Here is a 23,451-nt window from a genome sequence, read left to right as displayed (position 1 = left end):
CACCCGCGCTCCGGGGCATCGAGTGGAGCGCGGGCCCGCTGCTCTACCTGGGGGTCTACCTGAGCCCCACGGACCCCTCCCCCCCGCAGAATTGGGCAGACCTAGAACTGAGGGTGGCGAGGCGGATCGGGGCGTGGACGGGGCTGCTGCGGTGCCTGTCCCTCCGGGGCCGGGCGCTGGTGTTGAACCAGCTGATCCTGTCCATGCTCTGGTACCGCTTCAATACCCTCCCCGTGCCCCCCGAGGTTCTTGCCAGGCTCCAGAGACGGGCGCTGGGGTTCTTCTGGCCAAGACGGCACTGGGTCTCTGCACGGGTGCTGACCCTCCCCTTGCGGGAGGGGGGGCAGGGCCTGGTGTGCCTCCGCAGCCAGGTCCTGACGTTCCGCCTCCAGGCCCTGCAGAGACTGCTGTACAGTGACGGTAGCCACGCGGCGTGGAGCCTGTTGGGGCGCGCCTTCCTCCGCCGCCTCCGGGGGCTCCGATACGACCGGCAGCTCTTCTTCCTGCGCGGCCTGGAGCTCGTGCGGGTGGCGGGGGAGCTGCCGGCCTTTTACCGAGACCTCCTCAAGGCCTGGGGGCTGATCTCCGCCTCCAGGTCTCCGTTGCGGGTGGCCAAGGACGGCGACCTGCTGGCCGAGCCGCTGTTCTTTAACCCGCAGCTGGCGGTCCCGGCGGCAGCCTCGCCAGAGGCCTCCCTGAGGATGGCCCGGGTGGGCGTCACCCGGCTCGGAGACCTCCTGGACTACGACGAGTGAGGATGGCTGGGCCCCGCGGCGCTGGCCCGGCGCACGGGCCTGACCATAGGGCGTGCAACTTGCTCGCGCCTAGTCCGGGAGGTGAAAGCTGCGCTGCCCGCAGACGCCCTTGCCTACGTCGAGCGAGTCCTGCGAGAGGGCGGTCCCCGCCCTCCCGAATCCCCCAGCCCGGCGGAGTTCCTGATAGGGCCCGCCCAGCGGCCGGCCCCGAGGCACTCCGCCCCTCACCACCTCTGCAGGCTGGGGGACACCCCGCCGGTCCGCTTCTCGACGGCCCACCGGCGCCAGCTCTACACGCTCGTCCGCAGGACGCTCCACCACGCCGCCCTCGCGTCCCGCCAAGACACCCAATGGCGGGACTACTTTGGCGAGGGCGTGGCCGACGGTCCCCGGTGGCTCAGCGTCTACTCGGAGCTCGTCCCGAGAGCCGCCGGGGACCTAGGCTGGCGGCTCCTTCACGGGGCCGTCGCGACGGGCGTGTATCTGGCGCGGATTGACACCATCTCCGACCGATGCCCGTTTTGTGACGAGAGGGAGACCCTGGCGCACCTGGTCCTCGAGTGCGCCAGGCTGCAGCCCCTGCACCTCCTCCTCCAGAACCTGCTCCTCAAGTTCTGGCTGCACTATTCCCCGCACCTGTTTATTTACGCACTCCCCATCCGTCGCCCCACCCGGGCCCGGGACCGACTGGTCAACCTCCTCCTGGCTCTGGCCAAGCTCGTCATCTGGCTATCCAGGAAGGAGGCTCTGGCCGGGAAGGCTCCCGGGCACCTCGGGGCGTTTTTCCTCGGTGTCCTGCGCGCCCGCCTCCGAGCGGAGCACCACTGGGCGGTAGCCGCCGGCAAGCTGAAACAGTTTGCGGGCCGGTGGGCGCTGTCCGGGGTGCTCTGCTCACTGTCCCCCGGGGGAGCACTCGTTTTGAACCTTTGACCCCCCACGTGCACACCCTGTTTTTCTTTCAGTTGTCCCCCGTAATGTTTGTCTTCAAGAAACTCGGGAGCCCAGCCGCCAAGAAACCGGCGGCGGCACCCGGACAATTTTTTTCAGCCCTGGCTGAGGACTAGCCGCCGTCCGGCAACTAGCCGGTGCCGTTGTCCACATCGGCCGCCAAAACCGGGGCGGCCCCCAGCTCTCGACATCGTAAAGAGACTAAATTAACTAACAATAGTCCCATGCCCACACTGGGGTGAGAGCATGAAGCAGAAGTTCATCTCAGATCCCAGCGGCTGCTGCAGGGGGAGTTTAGGGAGGTTGAATCAAATGGAGCACGTTGGAACCAGGATGCCAAGGTTTATGCCCTGACCCCAGCCAGAAGCACCCAGAGTTCATTAATGATCCCTCGTTAGAAAGGACCCTTGCAGCACCCTGGTGGGGAGCTTCCCTAGTGCTGGCTCAAGGGGGACTGCAGCACTCCTAGCTCCGACGCCTGCCCCGCACTCACCCTCTTCTTGTCGTAATGGAGGGCCAGGCGGAGCCAGGCCAGGTTGGGGATGTCCTCCTCACAGGCCTGGCTGCCTAGGCCCTCCTCCTCGCTGCTGTCCCCCAGGTCGTTGAGCACGGCCGCCACCTCGCTCTGGTTGCGGCACATCCCCAGCAGCTCAAAGGTGAACTCCTGGCTCAGCTGCTCCAGGCGCAGGTACTCGGGCTGCGGGAGGAAGAGCACGGCCTGGAGGAATGCCTGGGAGCCCTATCCTGTAACGACCTGAATGCACAGTGATGGGACCCCAGCACCAAAGGCAGATGATTCAGCAGAGGAACTCACTGCTGCAGGCACTGAGATGCTGAGACTCGCCCAATGCAGCATCACATGTATGTGAGCCAGCACCATCCTGGGAGTGGTCCAGCAATGTCGGGAGTAAACCTACCAGCGTGACAGCTGCATTTGGAGGTGGTCACTCGGAGACAACAGTCCCACGACCTGTAAGCACCTATCAGACAGCTTTTCCTCTCGCAGGATGGGTGTAAGGTTCCTAAAAATGCTACTATGAACACTAAATTTTAACCCTCATTTAACACTTTTGTAACCATAGCATGCTGGGGTGCACGCCTGTGAAGTGGTGCAAGGTCACTACCTGGTTAAAACTGAGCAAGCACCTACTGATTTTGTCAGAGCATGAGCATTGTTATTGGTTGTGGGGAGAAAAATGAACAGAGAGGAAGGGTATGTGATAAGAAAGGTCTGCAGGGAGGGGTGGTTATGGTATGGGTATGTTTATGCATACGTTTTCAAAAATGCCCAATAGTAAGAAATCAGTGATGTAAGTAGTCTGGAAGTAGCCGGCAGCATTAAGTGTAGCAGCAAGAATAATGAAGATGAAAAAAAGATAGGTGTAAAAATAGTTTGGGAACAACAGGACATTGTACCACTGCACTACTGGAATACACGCCCGAACGTCCCAGCGAGCCCCTGAACTGTCGTTTGGGGAATTTAGTGTTGGTGCTTGTCATTATGGTCAGCTGCTCTGAGCCTTTCTGCACAGAGCAGGATATAAGCTAAATAAAAATAATAGTAACAGCTCCATGCTGCCCACCCTGGGCATAATGTGGGGGGTCCTGTGTGCCCCCTGCCTGGCTCACATGGGGTAGAGACCAGAAAGGAGTCCAGGATGGTGCTGAGCCCCCTGGGTCCAAGCCCAGAGCTGCTGGAATAGTTTCACCCTCCGATACGCCCTGGCTCCCTGCTCCCCTGGAGAGCTGCGGCCCACAAGAGAACCAGGACGGGTGAAGACCTGGGAGCCGGCAAGTGCCTGACCTTGAACTCGGGCTCCTTGCAAGAGAGGTGCTTGAGCTCGCGACTGAGCTTGAAGGCAGCAAGCATGGCATCCTCGCTGGCAACCGAGAGGTAGGCGCGGCTGGCGAGGCCCTTATAGGTGCTGATGCAGGAGAGGGAGCACTTGAGCAGGTCGTACTGGCGGGCACTGGTGCACTCCAGGCAGGGGCAGGAGATGCGGCGGGGGTGGGAGATGGTGTGGCCTTTCTGCGTCAGCACGTCCACGATCTCGTAGAGGTCCTTCTCACAGGCAGGGTGAGCGGCGTCACGCCGGGCGCGAAGTGGGAGGCGTCGATGGTGTTGTCGAAGAAGGCCAGCGAGAAGGACCTGTGGTCCATCTTGAGCCCCTTCTCCTGGTTCAGCCGGTCCCGCAGCAGCTTGACCACGCGGGGCTGGTTGGTGTCCACGGCCACCAGCAGGGCCTCGTGGACCTGGCGGAAGTCGACTGTGACGTAGCGCAGCAAGGCCTTGGCCACTTCCTCCCCGCCCGCACGGATGGCCAGGGTGAGGGCTTCCCGCCATGCCCGGTCCTCGGTCTTGTCCAGCGGCCGCAGGATGCCATCGCCCACCTGCAGCAGCTGCTGCACCAGGGGCAGGTTCCCGTCCTGGATGGCGCCGAGCAGCCCCCGCGGGAACTTCAGCTTCCTGGTGACGATCTCCCTCCAGCTGGGCTGCTGCTGGGGAAGCAGAGCTGGTCAGGTTAGGGGAGACCCCGCCGTTCATGCCCCTGCCCACCCCGACCTGCTCTCAACCACCTCTGAGGAAGAGGATGACATCTCCCATCCCCTTTAGATAGCCCGTCACAAGGCTTCGCCAGGGCTACAAAGCGTCTCCGGTCATCCTGGCCGGGGGCTGAGCCTGCCCCGGGGCCTGTGACCACTCAGCGAGCCGCACGCCCTTCTGTCCCACTGCACGCCGGCGGAGAGGACCTAGGAGTCCTGGATCCCAGCTCCTCCATCCCTCCAGGACAGAGGCTGGATTCAGTCCTGCCATGTTGCTGGCTGTCGTTCAGGGTCCAGGTGTCCTCCTCCACGGCAGCCCCTCAGGGTCTCGCTGTCCCGGTCACCGCTGAGCTGTGGCTCAGAGGCAGCCGGAGGCAACTGGCTCAGGCACACAACCGGGGCAAGCCCAACCTGAGGGCCCGTCACGCCTTCCTCCCCCTCAGGGCTCAGAAGCAGCTGCTCCCAGCTTGACAGGAGCAGCTCGGTGCCAGAGACTCGTTTCCTCCTGGCTAATTAACTCCCCTGGCATCTCCATTGGGCGCACTTGAACTCACAGCTTGCAACACCGGCTTGCAAGGGGCTGGAGGCAGCAAGGCTGGCTACAAAGGGATAAGCAGGGGGTGCCACGCTCAGGAACCACAGTGCAGAGGGGTCCTCCGAGGGCTGCTCCACAGGGAGGATAACAACCCCCTCCTGCAGCCAGCGAGCAGATCCCCCTCTCTGGCTCACAGGGCAGGGCTTTGCTGTGGGGACGATGCTCAGCTTGCTGGGGAGCGCTGTCCATGGCCGGGGTGGTCACACCTTACCCACAATGCCCAGGTGCGAGGGCCGGTCCCTGGTGCACAGAGCTTGGGTGGAGGGCTGTTATCCAGGGTCCCTCGGAGCCAGGAGACCCTCGTTCCTGGGTGGGAGGGGGCAGGGACCTTGAGAAATCTGCATAGAAGTGGGGAAAAATTTTGAAGGTGCCCCCCCACAACCACCACCACCTGGGGCAGCTGGTCGGAGGGGGATGTGGGCATGCAGCAGGGGAAAAGCTACTGTGATGCCAGGAGGGGCCAGCGCCACCAAGTCATGGATGGAGGCAGGCCTGGCATTAGAAACAAGTCTACTGTATGGGTCTGAACCGTCTCTGAGCGAAGCTGGGGGCACAGAAACAGGGGAAGGGGGTGACAGGGCGAGGGGCCACAGGAACAGGGCGGGGGCTGTTACCCAACCAGCCCTTCCTGCCCTGCAAGGGGAGTGAAGGAGCTGTGCAGCCCTTTCCTGCGACACAAAGCCCCGGGGTCTCTGCAGCGCCCCCACTCTCGGTGCAGGCCATGAATGCTTTCCCTTCACCGGTCGGTGACAATAATCGCATGCGCAGACAAAGCAGGCTCCTGCAGCCGCCCCTGCCTGGATGGGCCGCGAGGCACTTTGTGAGGTGGACCCCAGCTAAAAGGCAGCCACTTCTGGGGTGGGGGAGGAAGCCGAGCAGAACGCAATACAAGGATGTGCATGGGGGCAAAGGCTCCAGCCCACTTCCCTGCCCCTGACAAACCAGGCTCACAGCTCCCCAAGGAAACCACCCAGGACAGCCGGCCCCGTTCATGTACGGAGAGCACAAGGCTCAGGGCAGAACGGTCCCGGCGCACACAGCGCTGCCGGGACCAGCGTCTCTGCAGCCCCTTGGTGGGGTGGAGCGCTGCGCCGCCCGGCCCAGCCGGTTTGGGCTCGGATAGTAGGCAGACAGACCAGGGAGCTACTTCAGCTCCACGGGAAGCCCTCTGCCCTTCCCGGGGCTGCCCTCACTCCTGCCCTGCCCCAGCTCAGAGCGAGCCAGCGCCCGGCTCCCCTGCTCTGCTCCGGGGGTCACTGGGGCCTCGCAGGGTGGCCGGGGGGCAGCGGGTATTTCTCCCCCAACCTGCTCCAAGGATCACAAGGAGCCTGAATTGTCCATCTGGAGATGGCCCAGGGCCAGGTCTTAGCAGGAGCCCTGCCCAGAGACCCCTTCGGAGTCACTCCAGTTGCTCAGCACCGCTGCACCTTCCTCCAAGGAGACCGATGCTCCGAGGAAGGTGTCCGGAGGGTGGGCTGGGGGAAGCGGGTCCCCCATGCAGCCGGGATGGAGAGGATGCCCGCTACTCACCATGGCGCTCTCCTTAGCAGGCTCGCTGCCCTGCTGTGCCTGCCACGCCGTCCCTGCCAGCTGGACGCCCAAGCCCCTGGTCGCTGGCGAGGCTTCAGTTCAGCACCCACTGACTCAAGGCTGCTGGGATGGGAAGTGCCCAACTGCCCCCTCCAAATGCCCCCAGAGGCTCCAAATCCTGCCCTCCCTGCTCAGTCCCTCCTGCCGCTGCCACAAAGCCCACCCTCTGTGGCACGGCGCTGAGCCGGAGGCTTGTTTGTGCCTGTCAGGTAGGAGCAGGCTGGCGGCTCCCCCGGGCAAGACTGTGCAGGACGAGGATGAGGACAGGTATGCCCGCCACGCTGCCCTCCTACCTGCCCCAGGACTCTGCAGGGGTGCTGGCTTCCCCTTCCATCCCTTCCTTGCACCAGGCAAACCTAGCACTGAAGCAGCATAAGGATGCTCGGCTCCAAGACACACAACCGCCCGTCAGACTTGTGCATGGCCTGCTAAGCAGTGGTGCTGACCCCATGCACCCTACGGAGCAGGGCTCACCCCATGCACCCTAAGGAGGCACGCCGACACCATGCATCCTAAGCAGCCATGCACCCTAAGCAGTGGCGCTGACCCCATGCGCCCTAAACAGCCATGCCAACCCCATGCACCTTCAGCAGCCAAGCTGACCTCATATATCCTAAGCACCCATGCACCCTAAGGAGCAGGGCTCACCCCATGTACCCTGAGGAGGCACGCCGACGCCATGCATCCTAAGGAGCAGCGCTGACACCATGCGCCCTAAGGAGGCATACTGCCACCGTGCACCCAAGGAGCCAGGACCAGGCAGCACGAGCCCGCCCCTCTCTCCCTGCCTGCGCTGCAGCAGGTACCCCGGTCAGTGCTTCCTGCCCGCTGCCCGCCTGCTAATGTCGTGCTCCCCCGGCCTCGATTTTCCCCCTGTGAAATGGGCCCGTCTGGCCCGCAAGGGGGCGGGGCCTGGAGCACGGGTGGGGGAAGGGGTGTGGCTTGCTGGGCCATGGGGATTGGGCGGGGGCAGGGCTTGGTGACCGTTGTGTGGGGGTGTTGCCCGTTGACCGTTGGGCGGGGGTGGGGTTTGGTGACCGTTGGGCGGGGGTGTTGACCGTTGGGTGGAGGCGGGGCTTGGCGACCATTGGGCATTGACCGTTGACCGTTGTGGGGGCGGGCGGGGCTGGCGGCATGGGGCTGCTGCTGCTGCTGCTGTTGGTGGGGCGGGGTGAGAACTGGGGATAATTTTGGGGACAGGGAATGAGAGTGGCGGGAGGAGCCAGGCCGAGAAAGGGGCTCCCACAGACTGCTGAACTGAGGTCCGGACACCAGGCCTCCTGCGCCCCCGAGCTAGCTGAGGAGCCTGGGCAGGAGAGCGCTGGCAGGCGGTCGCGCCGCACAGGCTCGTGCGCTCGAGTCCTGCTCCGTCGGCAGGACTCGGAGCCGAGCTGGCCCGAGAGACCAGCGGTGTATACACCTTGTCTCGGGGGCCCGGGGCTGCTGGACGCGGAGGATTCGGCCCAGTCTTGAGCACACAGGGATGCAGCTCTGTGGTGAAGTCAAGGACGGTGACTTGGGCACAAATCATTGTTAGATGTGTATAATCTGGAAGGACATTTCCCGCGACTACGAAGGCCAGATCCTCCATTGAATCCACTACTCTGTCCTTGCTCATTTTGTGTCTTTATATTACTTTCTAGGTTTTGCTGAGATGTCCAAACTCCTTTACTCTGAAGTAATAGTACCGAAAAAGCTAGAGCCCAGGGGCGGTGCAGACAGCAAGGTAACGTCTCTCTTTTGCTAAAAGGCAGCCCAATGCCCTGCGTCAGTGCAAGGTGTTAATGTACGCTCAGGAGATCCCAGGAGAGGACCATGCGCCCCCTCAATGCACACCCCACAGGGGAAGGCGAACCCCCCACCGCTCATAACAGCTTGACCGTGGGGGGAAATGTCTTCCCGACCCCAGATGTGGCGACTGATGTGAGTGTGTGCGTGTGCGTGTGCGTGTGCGTGGAGAGGCCAGACCCTCCAGCACCGGCACAGCCCAGACACATCTCCCGGCGTGGCTGCATCCACCGCCCAGTGCCTCTGAGGGAGGCTTACAAATACCTGACACACGGAGCAGCAAGCGTGGAGCAAATCCCTCGAGCCCCGTGCCACGACCAGCAAAGCCCAGAAGCCTGGGAAATCCCCACAGCCGAGCACGGCCTCGCTGCACCTGGATCATCCCCGACCAGGGCTGCCCAGCCTCTCAAACGCCCCAGTGACAGAGTCCCCACCTTCCCCAGGCGTCTATCCCACGGCCTCCTTGCTCTAGCGCTGAAGGAGGGTTTCTGGATAGCCAATCTAACCCTGCTTTGCTGCAACTTAAACCATGGGCCTGTGGCATCCTCTCTGCAGCAAGAGAGAAAAGGCTCTTTCCCTCTTCTGTATGGCATGGCAGCCCTTCAGATATTTGAAGCCTGATAACATGTCCACTGTTAAGCGCCTTTTCTACAAGCTGAACAGACCTAGCTTCTTCAGCCTCACCTGACATGATCTGCTTTCCACGTTGCCTGCTTCTGAGCTCTTCTAACTCCTCTACGTCCTTTTTGAAAAGTGGAGCCCCAGACTGAATACTCTAGACGGGGCCTAGCCAGTGCTGCGTACAGAGCATCTTTCACCCAGTGCTTCTCTTATTGCATCCCAAACCCGCACTTGCCTTTTGTGCATCTGCATCGTGATACAGACTCCTGCTGAGTCTCTGAGCCACCAGGACTCCCAGATCCTTCTCCATAACGCTGCCATCCAACCGGGGGTCACCCATGTTGTATCTGTGCTCCTGATTCTTCCCGAGGCGCAGCACCTCGCATTTCTCATCACCGACCTGCATCCTGATCGCTTCAGCCCAGCTTTCCAATCCGTCAAAACCTTTGTGAATTCTGCTCTCATCCTCCACTGTTACAGCCTTCCTCGTTTTGTGTCATCTGCAGATCAAGGTGATTTGGCTGGCATTTCATTTTGGGGGGTTAATCACGGAACAAGTCCCTGCAGTGTTAAATGTCCCAGTTCAGCCTTTTTGGGATAAAAAGTTTCAGGTCTCCATTTTCAAATAACTTTTACGTTCAGACTTTCTTAAAGCTTGTTTTCTATTACTGCTACATACAATTTCAAGGTTAAAACTAATTATTTTAAGCATTAAAAAAAGATGCATCTTTAATTTTCAACTTTCCCTTTGCAAGAAAATCAAAATCTGGGGGTTTTATTTTGATTCTAAAAAAAGCCAAATGTTGAGTTCTGTCTCTAGTGGGTTATGGAATAGAGAAAATCCCACACAATTTACTGATTCGTTTTGGTGCACTGCCTGGGGGAGTAGTTAACTGATTGCACGATTTCACAATGATTACACACTTAATTTATACAACACAATTTTATTTTAAAACTCTTTGCTACGTATATAACACTGCTTAGCTTTAAGAAACACCACAAACATTAAAAACACAATAACTACATATATCAGAAACAATGCTCCGAATGCACTTCCTTCCCAAACAATGCTATAAGAATTAGTGTTACACAAACAACTACAATTACAACTAAAAGTTAAATTTAAATCAATACTATTATTTTTCATATTATACTTACAATCCTAGAATTCCGAGAAGCCAAATACCAAAATATGGTTTCATTCCTCTGTAGTACGATTCAATGGGTTGTCCTCAGTAGTACGGTTCAATGGGCTCGCCTCAGTAGTACGGTTCAATAGAATGGGCTCGCCTCAGCAATACAATTCAATAGGCTGGCCTCAGCAGTGATAGGACTAAGTCCCCTTCCTTCAGTCCCTTTCAGGCGCTCCGCAGCTTCAGCGTGAACTAAGGGATTCGTGTTCACGGAGAGGGTGGTTCAGGTGATCAGTCTGACCCGGGCTATACTTGCGATTCTTCCTTCGTTGTTCTACAAGTATAGTCACCTCCAAATTGGGACAGTAAGTTACAGTTTTTATTGAGTGAGCTGCCGTCAGTGGGCTCCTCCTACTCAAGCCTGTCACTGCTCCCAAATTTGGGCTCGGATCTTACTCAACAGATTCTTTTGCCTTGTTGAGCATTTTAAATTACCTTTGGGAAACTTCCATATCACTGCAAATGCCCTTTTCTTACCAATCTGGTCAAAAGGCCCCAGGGTTTGATCTCTTGGAATTCAGAATATTTGCTCTCTTTGTAAAAGATTTCTAAACATGAAATTTAAATTAAGACTTTAAGCAAAGTCAGGACCTTTTGCACGTAGTCCCAAAACAATGACTTAGATAAGGAGATAAATCTTATCTTCTTCCTGAAACTGGCTAATGGGCAACCTTTACAAACATTCAAACTATTTCATTCAGTATGATAAGTTCTTTAAATCTTGCATAAAATGAAACTTCTGCGGGGTGCATAGCTGCACTTGAGGAGAACTGACCTCATTTTTGATGCTGAAGTCAGTGCCTAAGATTGCCTTACAATCCTACAACTACGTAGTAAGATGGTTATGTGGGGTCACATCCCTCCCAAGCACATTTCTATTCTGGACGAGTACTGTTCCATGCTTATACTTGGGACACGGGTCATGTAGCGCGTAGTAAGTATTTACTTCGTGACTGCTCAGGAGACTGCAACTCGTAGTACGATCAAACTAAAATGAGGCAGAAAGTTTTCCGAGCAGTCGTGCAGCAATGCTTGCTACGATCTGAATGAAACGTGTCCCAAGTGCCGGAGCCATTGAAGACTGCTGTGCTCTGTAGTGTTGTCTGTCCCAGTCCTGGCAGCGCAAACAGCTAGCCGTTGGTGCTGGGCTCCTCACCACATCAGAGTCTCCTGACTGCATTATCCCCGGGGCAGCCAGATGTTAGCTCAACGCATGTTAGAGTGCAGCATCTGGAGAACCTCCTCCGTTACTCTGTGATGGCCCTTGCACGTGTTTTACTGCTTGACATCTCAGGCACTAGTGGTGAAAGTGCAGCTCACACGCCCCAAGTACAGTGTATGACAAAGCCCACAGACTTCATGACTGACTCAACAATAACATCACTTGAACATCCCACGACTCTATACCTATGTGGTCACCATGTGCGGGGTACGCTTTCTTCTATAACTCGAATCACACCACTGTCACATTTTAATGTTAACGCATTCTTAATCAAGCTTTTAGCTTTGTCTGTCTTGGGGTCCTTGTCAACTGTGGGGACTTTTGTAGCCAGGGTTCAAGACAAGAGAAGAAAGATATGCTCTGAACACAGACTGACTGAATATTGGGGATTTTATTTTTGTTTGATGAAAGGTAGGAATTGCTTTGCCCAAAAGTTTTCAAAAAATATTAAAATGTATGTTTTTCTGTCTTGTCTGCTACAGGTGGAGGAGTCCTATTTAATCAAAATAGCAGGACGTCACCATATTGTTCATCTACAGCAAAAAATGCAAGTGCTTTCTTTCAGCCTTTCCTTTCTTTCTGTAGAAAGCATAAGTGTACATGGCAATTTAGAGAAACGAAAACAAGAAATCTGCTCCAAGTGACTTACAGTTTGTTACCCCAAAGCGGTGTCCTTTCAGTGTTGGGAAGACCCAGACTTCAGGCTGTCTGTGACCAGGACTTGCTTTGCAAGCTAACAGATTTAAGGTACAGCTTCAGGTCCCTCAGTGGTCACCACTCAGGTCAGAAAAGAGGCAAAAGACAGATCTACAGCCTGCCCTTTTACTGTTCACACCCCAAATATGCACTTATTTCCGTGCCCGTCTTGCTATGTGCAATAGTGAGATATGGATTCTCACCTATAGCAGCTGGAGATATTTGGGGGCGGAAGGGGTAGCAGCTTGCCGACTTGCAGCGTTTGTCTTTATTTGTGGAAGTCTCCAATTTTCCTCCCAGCTCACATCCTATACTTACAGGGAGCTTATTTTAATGTTTTAATCAACATTAAAGCCTTCATTCAGATTTCTTTGTTTCACTGAGACTTTAGCACCTGGAATGAAACCCGTCCTCTTGCGGATGGAGAAGATGTCAGGTAGCTGGGATCGATGTCCTTGTGAACGTTACAGCTCCGCAGCGGAGGATTTCTTATCTCCTTCCTTTGCTATCATGGGATACTGTTTGCAAACCTCCTGTTTTCTCGTTGCCTTTGTTCATGGTCTTCACTGACCAGGCTGCTTTGTTTCTAAAGTTTATCTGAGACATTTAAAATAAATACCTCTATTATAGCAAAGCCGCTGGTATATTGAGGTTCTCCACCTCGGGAAGAAAAACCCGCAGCATCCTTATAGGCTCGGCAGTGCTATGTTGGCTAGCACTATGCAAGAAAGAGACTTGGGGGTCATCATTGACCACAAGATGAACATGAGCCTGCAGTGCGATGCTGCGGCTAGTAAAGCGACCAAAACGCTGGCTTGCATCCATAGATGCTTCTCAAGCAAATCCCGGGACGTCATTCTCCCCCTGTACTCGGCCTTAGTGAGGCCGCAGCTGGAGTACTGCGTCCAGTTTTGGGCTCCACAATTCAAAAAGGATGTGGAGAAGCTTGAGAGAGTCCAGAGAAGAGCCACGCGCATGATCAGAGGTCAGGGAAGCAGACCCTACGATGACAGGCTGAGAGCCCTGGGGCTCTTTAGCCTGGAAAAGCACAGGCTCAGGGGTGATGTGATGGCCACCTACAAGTTTATCAGGGGTGACCACCAGTATCTGGGGGAACGTTTGTTCACCAGAGCGCCCCAAGGGATGACGAGGTCGAATGGTCACAAACTACTACAAGATCGTTTCAGGCTGGACATAAGGAAGAATTTTTTTACTGTCCGAGCCCCCAAGGTCTGGAACAGCCTGCCACCGGAGGTGGTTCAAGCGCCTACATTGAACACCTTCAAGAGCAAACTGGATGCTTATCTTGCTGGGATCCTATGACCCCAGCTGACTTCCTGCCCTTTGGGCAGGGGGCTGGACTTGATGATCTTCCGAGGTCCCTTCCAGCCCTAATGTCTATGAAGTCTATGAAGTCATTCCTACTAACATTATCAAAGTAAAGTTATGATATATCGCTTTTCAATTCTCCGTTGTACGGCTTCCTTACTATCATGTCATCTTTGTGACTCTTTGCTCTAGTTTTTCTGGACGTATTAATTGCTTCCTTTCATTGACCAGGCTAGTTGTCATGTCTGCAAAAGTTCACTCCTGCTTCAGGTCCAGTTCTGTAGCTTGGTACAGGCCTCCTGAAAATGGCCCAGACTGGCAACAAGTGAGTATACATCTCCACTGAGCATGCTGTGTTCATTTAACAAGAACGCATTATTCTTTTACTAGGATCCTACCAGGGGTCAGTAGGCTGGACCTGGCCTGTGGAGCAAGTGGATCTGGATCCGGATCTGGATCTGGCCCACAGACCCCCAGGGCTTTGTTTGTGCCACGCCTGTGCCTGCACTGGGGCCAGGCACCTTCCAGCTACCCCCTCGCCACTGCTACTTTTTCACCGCCCCCCACAGCCTCCGCCCAGCTGTGGCCTGGGTGCAGCTTTCAACCAGTGGGGACCTGTGCCAGGGCCAGGCAGCTGGGAGCCGCAGCCACACTGCTGGTGCTTTCTCCTCCCTCCCCTCCCCTCCCCTGGTCCCCCAGCTCTGGTGCAGAGGCAGCAGCAGCTTAGACACAGGCCCAGGAGGAAGCAGCAGCAGCACAAGTGCAGCCGCCAGCTGTCTGACACGGGTCCCACGCCCGCCCCACCACTGATGCCGCGTGGAAGCCATGCTGCCTGTTGCAGACTACTGCCAGGTTTTTCCAGGCCACCGTTTGAATTGAACTGCGTAACTCTGCGGCCAGTGACGTTTTCTTCCCAACAAAATATAAAACGTTAAGTTACTGCAGCTGCCACCCATAGCTACTGCTTTCAGAGCAGTCACAGTTGTGGGAAGACTGTCTAGCTAGACTAGAGCTGAAGTAACTTTTCCCCGCGAGGTCTGTGTTTTCACACCATTAAGTGTCACAGGAGTAGTCAAAGAACACGCTCATCCATACGAATCCTCATCCGGGGGAGCACATTTCAGACAATGTTTTAGAAGAATTCATGAACCCACTTCAGAGAGATGAGAATACAAGACAAACCTGCAAGGTGGCTTCTTCAGAGTCCACCTCCGGGGTGTAGGGGTCGTTCGGTGTGCAGCTGCGATGTATCAGGAGCTAAGGTTTCTGAGACCACATTGGTCTTTTCTTTTCTTATGTTTTGCTCCAGGCATTGCTCATTTATTCATTTATTTTTCTTAGAGCAAAATTCTCTAAAAAGAAATCTCTTGTCCGTTGTGTTCTGGCTACATCCAGGAGAACCAGGATTTTCACACTGGGCTGGTTTGCAACCTGCTTTCTTTCCCGTGGGTCGCCAGCTTAAGAATGAAGCCAGAGGACTGATGTTGCCGACCTCGGCCACAGTGACGGGGCCTGGCACAAAGTGCCGAAATGTGGCCGCGACACGAGGCTGGGAAGACGAGCGACCGCCGAGTGAGCTAGTGCAGGTTTCAGGACTGGCACGGTCAGCAAAGAAATTCAACATTTCTAGCAAAAAGCTAAAATGGGCTCAAATTCAAAAGAGGAGAAAGCCTGAGAGGAGGCATTACACAAGGTAGTCCTACAACATATAAACGCGTTAGAGCTGAAGAATGGTGTTAGGAACAGGGGTTGCTGCAGCCTGTGTCTGTGTCCAAATATAATAACATGTAGTTGATATAGTTTTGCTACAATGTCTTTTTTTAAAGTGCTTTAGGTAAAGTTTTAAAAGCAAAAGTAATCTTGTCACTGAAGCCTGTAAAACAGGGTGAGAAGAAACCAGGACAGTAGCAAGCAGCAATCCAGACTGGTGAAGGGAAGAGGTAAAAACTCCTTTCTACCATAAACTGGAAGTTTCCCCGTGACATCGATTCTGTCTAACTTGACGCTTTCCCAGACCACAGAAAGGAACATTTTCAGTCTAGTTTTTGAATCTCAGTGAAACAAAAAACTTGAGACTGGCGTGTGCAGTGAAATATGAGAGTTTGCATATGGTACGAAATTATTCCGGGTGGTCGGTTCCCAAGTGGACGGCAAGCTGATGTCTGTGGTGTCTCGGCTCCAGCTCTCGCTGGTCCGGTCCCGTGCCCCAGGGCTCACGCTGAAGTCCCCATGGGGCGCATCTACCCACGCCACTTACTGCACATTAGCCTAATGACACTGCGCAGTAGCGCATCACAGCACAAGCCGTGCTAATCACCTACTGCACCTGCTGCTGCGTTGTTAGGCTAATGCGCAGTAAGAGTCGCTAAATAACTGTGCGCTGGCACTACTGCACAGTAACTCTAGGAACCGCGCATTCAGTCAGTACTTTATTAAGCAAGTACTACAAGAAACACACGGGATCTAAGACGTGTTCATGACCATATAGACATGCCTGCTGAGGACCAGGCACTTGTGAGGACTCGGGGTGCTGTGGCAGTCGGGTTCGTGGTGATCGACTCATATCACGTCAGTGCTGAGTGGGGGTGCCGAGTGTCACCAGGTTCAGGATAGCCCCTGTGTTTGGCCCCAGAGATGGAGCAGGCAGCCAGCACCGCCTCAGCCATTTGCAGGATTTCCATCTGCAGCCCTGGCGAGAACAGGGCTGCCCCATCCCGGCTCTGGGAGGTGGCTGAAGTAGACCCTGTCCCCCGACTCCAGCTGCCCCTGGCTTCGGTTGTGGGGTCGTGTCCGTTTTCTGCAGGAATAGTACAGAGTGCACCCCTGTCCAAATGGACCTGAGGAGGCCTGTCCTGCAGCCGTGGGTGCTGAGCGGTGGTGGTGAGGGTGCTCAGGGCTGAGGGTTGCTGCGAGACTCAGTGGGGGCCTCGGGAGGGGCAGTGCCCGTCGCAGGGCCTGCAGCAACGGCACTCTTCTTCTGCAGACGAGACGGTGTTGTGAAAGCGGTGGGCCTGCTGGAAATCCCTGGCCATCTGCCTCCTGGGCCCCTTGCCCTCCCTCACCACAGCCTTCCCGGCACAGGGATCTGGTGCTGATCCCCAGGGCGATCCCGGTGAGCTGCGCCTGGTTTTCAGCGGGCAGCGGGGTCTGCAGACTTGTTCAGGAAATGCCACTGTTTCATCCTGGATGCTGCCAGTTTGCTTCCTTTTCCTTTCTGTTTTCCCTCCTGTGCATGTATGGAGAATTCAAGTAAGCGTCCTGTCTTTAATAATGTGCATTTGCATTTCTAATCCGTCAAATGCTATCTTTGTTTTAGAGAGTTCATAGCCAAGGATTTACCAGTGTTTACTTACGATGAGAAGGGAGACCTGATTACTGATTATCCATATATTCAAGTAAGTTTTGGGCTGCGTACTTTGTAGGGCATGACACTGAATAGAATTAAGCCATCACTTTTCAAACAGGCAATGTCAAAACGCTGGATTTTTGTTGCAAATTTTTGCGTGTTTTGTGGCACAGTTTTGAGCAAACCAAGTCCTGGGCTGAGGGCTGCACAGTCTAGCCCTAGGTACGGTAAGTAATCCCGGGAGAGCAACCCTGAGGTGTATAATACTGAATCGTAATCATAGGAATAGTCAGATTATGAATGGAGGAAGAACAAAGGTGGCCCAGTGTTACGGGTGCTAACCAGGGGTTGAGAGCCTGTGGGTCGTGTTTCATTTCCACCACAGGTTTCCCCCGTTATCTTGGCAAAAGCATGTAATCCTTTTTCAGACCTGGACCGGAGATGCTGCTCTGCTGAGCTGCAGAGTGCCTCCCTGCGGGCGCCTGGCCCGTGGAGGGGAAACCAGAACAGCGATCCATCTAGGCACCTAGGGCCAGAGTTTGCTTCCCCTGCTAGGTATCTATGTCCGTAACACACGGTTGTCTTTGCCTTAGGGCTAGTCAGGAAAAACAGAAACAGTGGGAAATGCTCAGCGACAAGTGGTATAGGGTGTAGGACAAACCACCTTCCTCTCCTGCCCCCGCTCCAAACCCCCATCCCCATGTCCGAGCCAGCCATTCATTGGGGCGGGGGGGGTTACAAAAAAAGGCTGAGATGATGGGTAGGCACAAAGGTACTTTTCAGCTGTTTTGGAAAGGATAAAGGCAGCAGCTGCTGAGGAGTGGGCACAGCCTGCAGTGGTGCGCACTGGCTGAACTGCCCTGACTCACACTGAACAATGCTGGGTTAGCGCTGTAGTGGTTCTGGTGTGTTTGTGCAGAGGATCAGGCAGATGTAACAGTTTAGTTATTAATACATAAAGTTGCATTGCAAAAGTTTATACTGGGACCCTATACAATTGGTGCAGTTGTGCGTGGAATTCCCTCCCCAAGTCAGTGCAGAATTAAATTATAGCGTGCTTACATACAATATACCTGCTTAGGTAGAAATGAAGCCTGGGTAATTTCAACCCAGAAGACTTAGATTTCAGTAAGTGATCCAAAAAAAAAAAAAGAAAGAAAAATGCATAGGCAATCTAACCTGATTAGTTCCCCAACTAAGGCTATTGATATTGGAGCCACTTCTCTCTTCCTGTAGTTCTTGCCTATCCTCTTTTTCCTTTGCATCAGTTTTGTGTTCATGTTTTTCTAAACTTGTATAAAACTACCAATCCTCTCCTCTTTGCCATCATCCTTCCATACAGAAAATCACCCCTAGTCTCTTCCTGTATTATTGTTTTTTCCTTTTATCGTCAAACAAGAGCGTAGTTCAAAAGAGTCCCTCACGCTATCAAATGAGTACAAGGAAGCTCTGAAAGCTGGGAGTCGCTGTCTCTCTCTCCAGGCAATTTTTGGCGTTGTGTTGGGGTGAAGGCTCGTGTGGTGGAGCTTTTCTCCACATGTTATGTGAGAGTCCACTGTATGAGACGTAATAACAGAAAAGAAAATCATTTCTGGCTCTTGCAGGCGGATTGTTACTACGAAGGGTTTGTGGAAGACGTCCCAGGATCTGTAGTTTCTCTCAGCACCTGCTCTGGACTCAGGTAAAGCAGACTGCTCTGTGCAGTGGGTAGTGCGCAGTTCGAACCACTTAGCTCTGACATGATAGAATAAATGGTGAGTGGCTCTTTTTTCTTTCTTCACGGAGATTTTATTCCAGTTATTTTATTAGGTGTCCTTCTGTGTTGTATCTCAGTGACATGTCACAAATGTATGAATGTAATCCAACGCACAAAATAAGCCATGATATTATAACGTTATAGCTCTTATCGAGGGCTGTGATACACATGTGAGGGACATAACTCCCAGTAGATTAGATTACAGCCTTGGTCAACATTAAGCATTTATATGGTCAAATGGTGTTTCTGTTACTTTTTGTATTGTGCTAAGGGAAAGGCAAATCTTGCTGGACAACAGGAAAGAATATAAGTGCCGTTCCTTGGAGCAATGGCAGAGGCTCATAAGGGCTGGAGCAAGAACAGTGTCACAGCGGTTTAGCAGAAATCACACTGTCCTGAGTCAAGATCCTGTGCCCAAAACCACGTTGATTTTAACTACTGCATAAGTACAAATGACTGGTTTTCTTGGTGTCCACATAGGCAACAAGAAGTACCGTTGTGACTGCAGAGTTTTCCTGATGTCAGATTTCTTCACAACACCAAAGTTCATAACGCTGCTTAAAAATGGTCATTGCCCACACTTCTGTCTTTATTTTGTCTCTTCCTCCTTCTACCTTCTGTCTATAGTCTTTGAAAGGTTGAGAGAGGCCATAGATTTGTCCTAATGGGCTTGTGGATACACACAATTTTACTGTGCTAGTGCAATGAAAAGATTGGTAAATTGTAGGAATTTTAACTGCTTTTTTTTCCCCAGTCACTCTTATTCTCCTCTTTAAAAAAAGACTGCAGTTTAATTTATGTTCACATTACGTTTTCACTTCTATTTGACCCTTTGTAGTGGACTCCTGAAAGTTGAAGATAGAAACTATGATATTGAACCTATTGAGGACTCGTCATCCTTTCAACACCTCATTTTTCAAGTCGCAGCTGATGAGGACTCACCCGATCGCTGTGGAGTAACTGGTGATTTCCTGGAAAATCAAGCAGCTGAAGAGAGAGAACTTCCTACAAACGAGAGCCGGAAAGTACATACTATATCAATAAGAGTTACCTGAATTCATGCGTGTGTTTAGTAGGGAACTTGTGTATGGAAAGGCCATGTTTAGGCTGAGAGTGTCCTCGCTGGTGCTGGGCGTTTGTTTTGTATTCTGGGGACAGAGATCATGCTGTTTTCCCTGCCACCCCGTGGTTCCCCCACGGTCTGGAGGCTAAGGACATTGTTCTCTGTTCAGACACCCTTTGTCTGTACCACGGACTCTCTGCTCCACGTCCGCGCTGTGGCAGAGCACAGGCTGTGCCTCCCCTGTAAGGGCTTGAGCAGGCTGCAGCTAGTCTGCAGACCCAACCAGGCGGTCATAGGGTGATCAGGAGGAGCCTGGGGATAAGGATAGGCCCTGAGAGCAGAGCGGGCAGCTGCTGCAGGGAGCTGAAGAAGCCACATTGCCCAGCAGGAGATCTGCTGGTCCCAGAGCAGCCAGGAGGTCCAGGGTAGGAGCTATGGGATGGAGACGAGTTCTGGCCCTGGGGCATGACCTGAAACTACTCCCTGCTGGGGAGGATGGTGTGAGGCTGCCTGTGGCAGGACAGTCCCCAGGACATGCCACACCAGTGCCTGTCCAGTGCAAGGCGAGCATGGGACACTGGAAAGCCTCAGCCCCTACTGCCTTGTGGATGCTCCTATGGAGAGGAAAGGCTCGGGGAGCACACCCCGACAGAAAAGCACAGGTCCCAGGCCCACTGAGTGGGGCTGAGCCAGGGTCCAGGCTGACAGAAGGGGGCCTGAGGCCAGGCCAAAGCACGTTGAGCAAGGCCTGAGGCCCAAAGGGCATAAGGCCCAAGAGCCCAGGGAGGGGCAGGGCAGAAGCCCCAGCGAGGGGCCTGGGCAGAGGTCCCAGTGAAGGGGGCATGTGGCCTAGGTTCCTGAGGCCTCATTTGGGCCAGAGGTTGAGTGTGGGCCAACAATGGGGCCAGGGGAGTTGGAAGTAATTTTGGATGCCATCTGCGAGGCATGGGACATAAGGCGAGGTTTGAAGCTGTGTTCTCCACCCTTAGCATCAGGGCAATTAAATGGGCAGCTTCCCGCCTAGGGACAACTTCAGTTACAACAAAGGCATGGCAGGAGAGTCAGGTAGGCAGACTTCCCTAGACAGGTGGGTGAGCCAACGCTTGGACTGGCCTCAGGACAGTGCCCTGTTACACATGCCCAAACTCTCTCTGGTCTGCCTCTGCTGGAGACAGAATACCACCACTTTCCTTTTGGGCGCTGCTTTGGGTTGTTGTTCTTCTTCTTGATTCTAGAGGATGTCCAGCCCTTGCTTCCCTTTCATTTGGGGTCAGATAAAGAACCAACTTTCATTAACATGCCCAGATTTCTTTCCCACTCTCTTCCCCCCACATTCATAGGACATTTATCATTCTGGAGGAGTCTGCTAGGTAAGGTGTGCCCAGTGCACTCAGAAATACCTCACTGCTGAGCAGCTTTGACACCCAGTTGCTGCTTATGCAAAGAAAGCCTGTAACCGGGGTCTAGTAATGTACCTCCACTTATGATAAGCAGCTCTTCTTTCTCTGACTGTTACATCTGGAGAAGACTTGATAATCCTTCACGTGGTCTTTTCTACCTTTCTCTCTTCTCTTCCTGACAAGTCCTGGTCCGTAGTCTTTGGAGGAGAAGTGAGTGGGCTAGGAGCAGGCAGGTTCAGGTAGGCCCTTTATTTGCTCGTTTGACCTCAAGTTACTGCAGACCAGCATTGAACCTTGGGATTGTCCCGTTCTATCCACGTGCAGCTAGGATGAAGTTTGACACACTCAGAAAGTGATGTAATTTTGCTGGAGATGGGGATGCCTAGACCCTTGAAAAGCTGAAGAGTATGACAGAGTTGTAGACCAGGACCTCAGATTCTCTTCTCCGGGCTTTTCCTTTGAGGTATCAGATGATGTCATCCCATCCCTGACATCTACCGTCATCGGTTTAGAGATGCCAGAGGATATGATATATCCCTGACTGCTTTGTTTAATATTTACTAATTAAAGATAGCACAAAAATATTATCACTTCTTGGACGTTTCCTAGACCATCATGACAACAACAACACTGCAGCCTTATTGCTTTATCAGTCTATCATCCATTAATTCGTCTAGTCCCTTTTTGACCCTGATTATGCTAGCTGCCTCTACAGCCTCCTGTGGCAATGAGTTCCACAGGTTAACTAACTACCTGCTGCACAAAAAAGTACTTTCTCTCAGTGTTAAACCTGTCTCCTGTCAAGGTCAGTGGGTGCCCTGAGTTCTCCTGTCCTGAGATCTGATGCAGAACAGTCCCCTGTTACTGTCAGCAGCTCTCACATTCCCTTTCTTCGTGACATCCCTGCCCCCTGCCCTTTCTCTTCTACATGGAATCTGTTCTTTCTGTCTCATCCATAGCATCTGGGGAAGCCGGTTGCTGCTTATGAAAGCTCATGCTTCTCTGAGCCAGTGAGACTCCAACGTGCCATCCTGCCCTACCTTCTGCCTGACGTCGGGGGCAGTTAGTCTCAACGCAGATACTGGTCTTTGTTATAATACGATGTCTCTGTCATTTGTCTTCGGTGGGTGGCAAATGATGGGAGTGTCTACATCTTGAATCTTTTCCCCAAGTCTGCGTACTTCTCCTTTATTTGTTCCAGTGGGATTCTTGCAGTGGTAATGTTTTCCAGGAAAACAGCACCCCTGTCTCCTCCTCCCAACTGAGTTTAACATATAGGCCCCCTCAATGACTTACTCAGTATTTCTCTCTCTCTTGGACCCGCCTCTCTCTGCCCCGCCCAAAAAAGGTAGCTGGGGGGCATGCACACAGTTTCAGCATAGGCAGGGAAGGGAGGAGCACACGAAATGGGGCCAGGTAGCAGGGGGTTGTGAATCCCTGGTGTCGATGCACACAGAAGGAGGGGAGCTGGCGCAGCAGTTAGGGGTGGAGGAGTCATTGTGCCACTGCCATGGTATGGATGATGTGGGGAGCCTTGAATGGGAGGAAGAGAAGAGGCGGCACACAGAGCCCTGACAGAGCAGTGACAGTGGGGGGAACCGGGGGGCCTGAAATAATGTGGGATGGGAGTGTGATGCCGAGGGAGCTCTTGAGGAGGAATGGAGGAATGCATTCCCTGAAAGCACTAAGATGCCTTTTCAACTCTCTGCTATTCATGCTCTGTGCAATTACAGTCACAATTTCCCTCTTCCGTGTAAAGGCACTAAACCAAGTCATTTGCAGGGAAACGGGCTACAGTCGTGTAAAGGAGAACTCTGGGTGTAAACTGCCCGTTCAGTAACCCATGGTATTGTCTATGTTAAAATTAACAGTTGATTCTCTCCTTTCACGTTGCATGACGCTCCAGATCGGTAACCATGGCATACATAGGACTGGCTGCACCGGAGTACACAGGATGGCAGCGTAGGACTGTACTATCGTGCTGCTGTCTTTGCATGCCATGTCATTTCCTGGATTTGCTGTACATAATGCTAGTATGCTCCTTAATTTCCAGTATGATCCTCGTTACCACACCTTGTATGGACACACCAGATACCTAGAGTTCTTCCTTACTTCAGACAAACTGGTGGTAAGTCTCAGCACATTTTACTTACAGTACTTTTTGTTCTGGCTGTATTCTGATGCACTGAACATATTTTAGTGATGCTGTGTTTAAAACACTTGTACAAATGGACTAAACACTGAAAACCATTATAGATTAAAATGGAAATTATCCCCCTTAGTCATTCATTGGAGAAATTAGGGAAGTTAGTGTCCTTCCTTTCCTAAGAGCTCACCTGACATCTGCCTCATCTGCCTCAGCTCCTGTGTCAAGGCAATGTGTTACCTGGTTGTAAAAGGCTATAAGGTTTGTCAGGCAAGATCTACCTGTGATGAACCCATGCTGGTTTCCCTTCGGCATCATCTCCCCTGCTGGGCCTTCACAAATGCACTCTATAATGATTTTTTCCAGTGTTTTTCCAAGGATAGAGGTGAGACTGACTGACCTAATGTTACCCGGCTCATCCCTTGACCCCTTCCTAGAGATGAGCACCACGTTGGCCCT

General features: G+C 53.5%; 1 long non-coding RNA gene and 1 pseudogene across 1 annotated transcript; one reads left to right on the top strand and one right to left on the bottom strand.

Moving 5' to 3' along the window:
- Positions 1 to 2,136: 2,136 nt before the first annotated feature.
- On the bottom strand, positions 2,137 to 9,247 carry LOC132249512 (short transient receptor potential channel 2-like; annotated as a pseudogene).
- An 8,981-nt stretch (positions 9,248 to 18,228) lies between these two features.
- On the top strand, positions 18,229 to 22,974 carry LOC132250327 (uncharacterized). The gene is made up of 3 exons (XR_009462000.1): positions 18,229 to 18,308; positions 19,222 to 19,408; positions 22,900 to 22,974. It is a non-coding gene; the product is annotated as an uncharacterized LOC132250327 (long non-coding RNA).
- Positions 22,975 to 23,451: the final 477 nt, after the last annotated feature.

The sequence above is a fragment of the Alligator mississippiensis genome, chromosome 1, assembly GCF_030867095.1.
Source record: "Alligator mississippiensis isolate rAllMis1 chromosome 1, rAllMis1, whole genome shotgun sequence".
In the NCBI taxonomy this organism is placed as follows: domain Eukaryota; kingdom Metazoa; phylum Chordata; order Crocodylia; family Alligatoridae; genus Alligator; species Alligator mississippiensis.
Note: the sequence above shows the minus strand (reverse complement) of the source record. Positions and strands in the feature narration are given on the sequence as shown.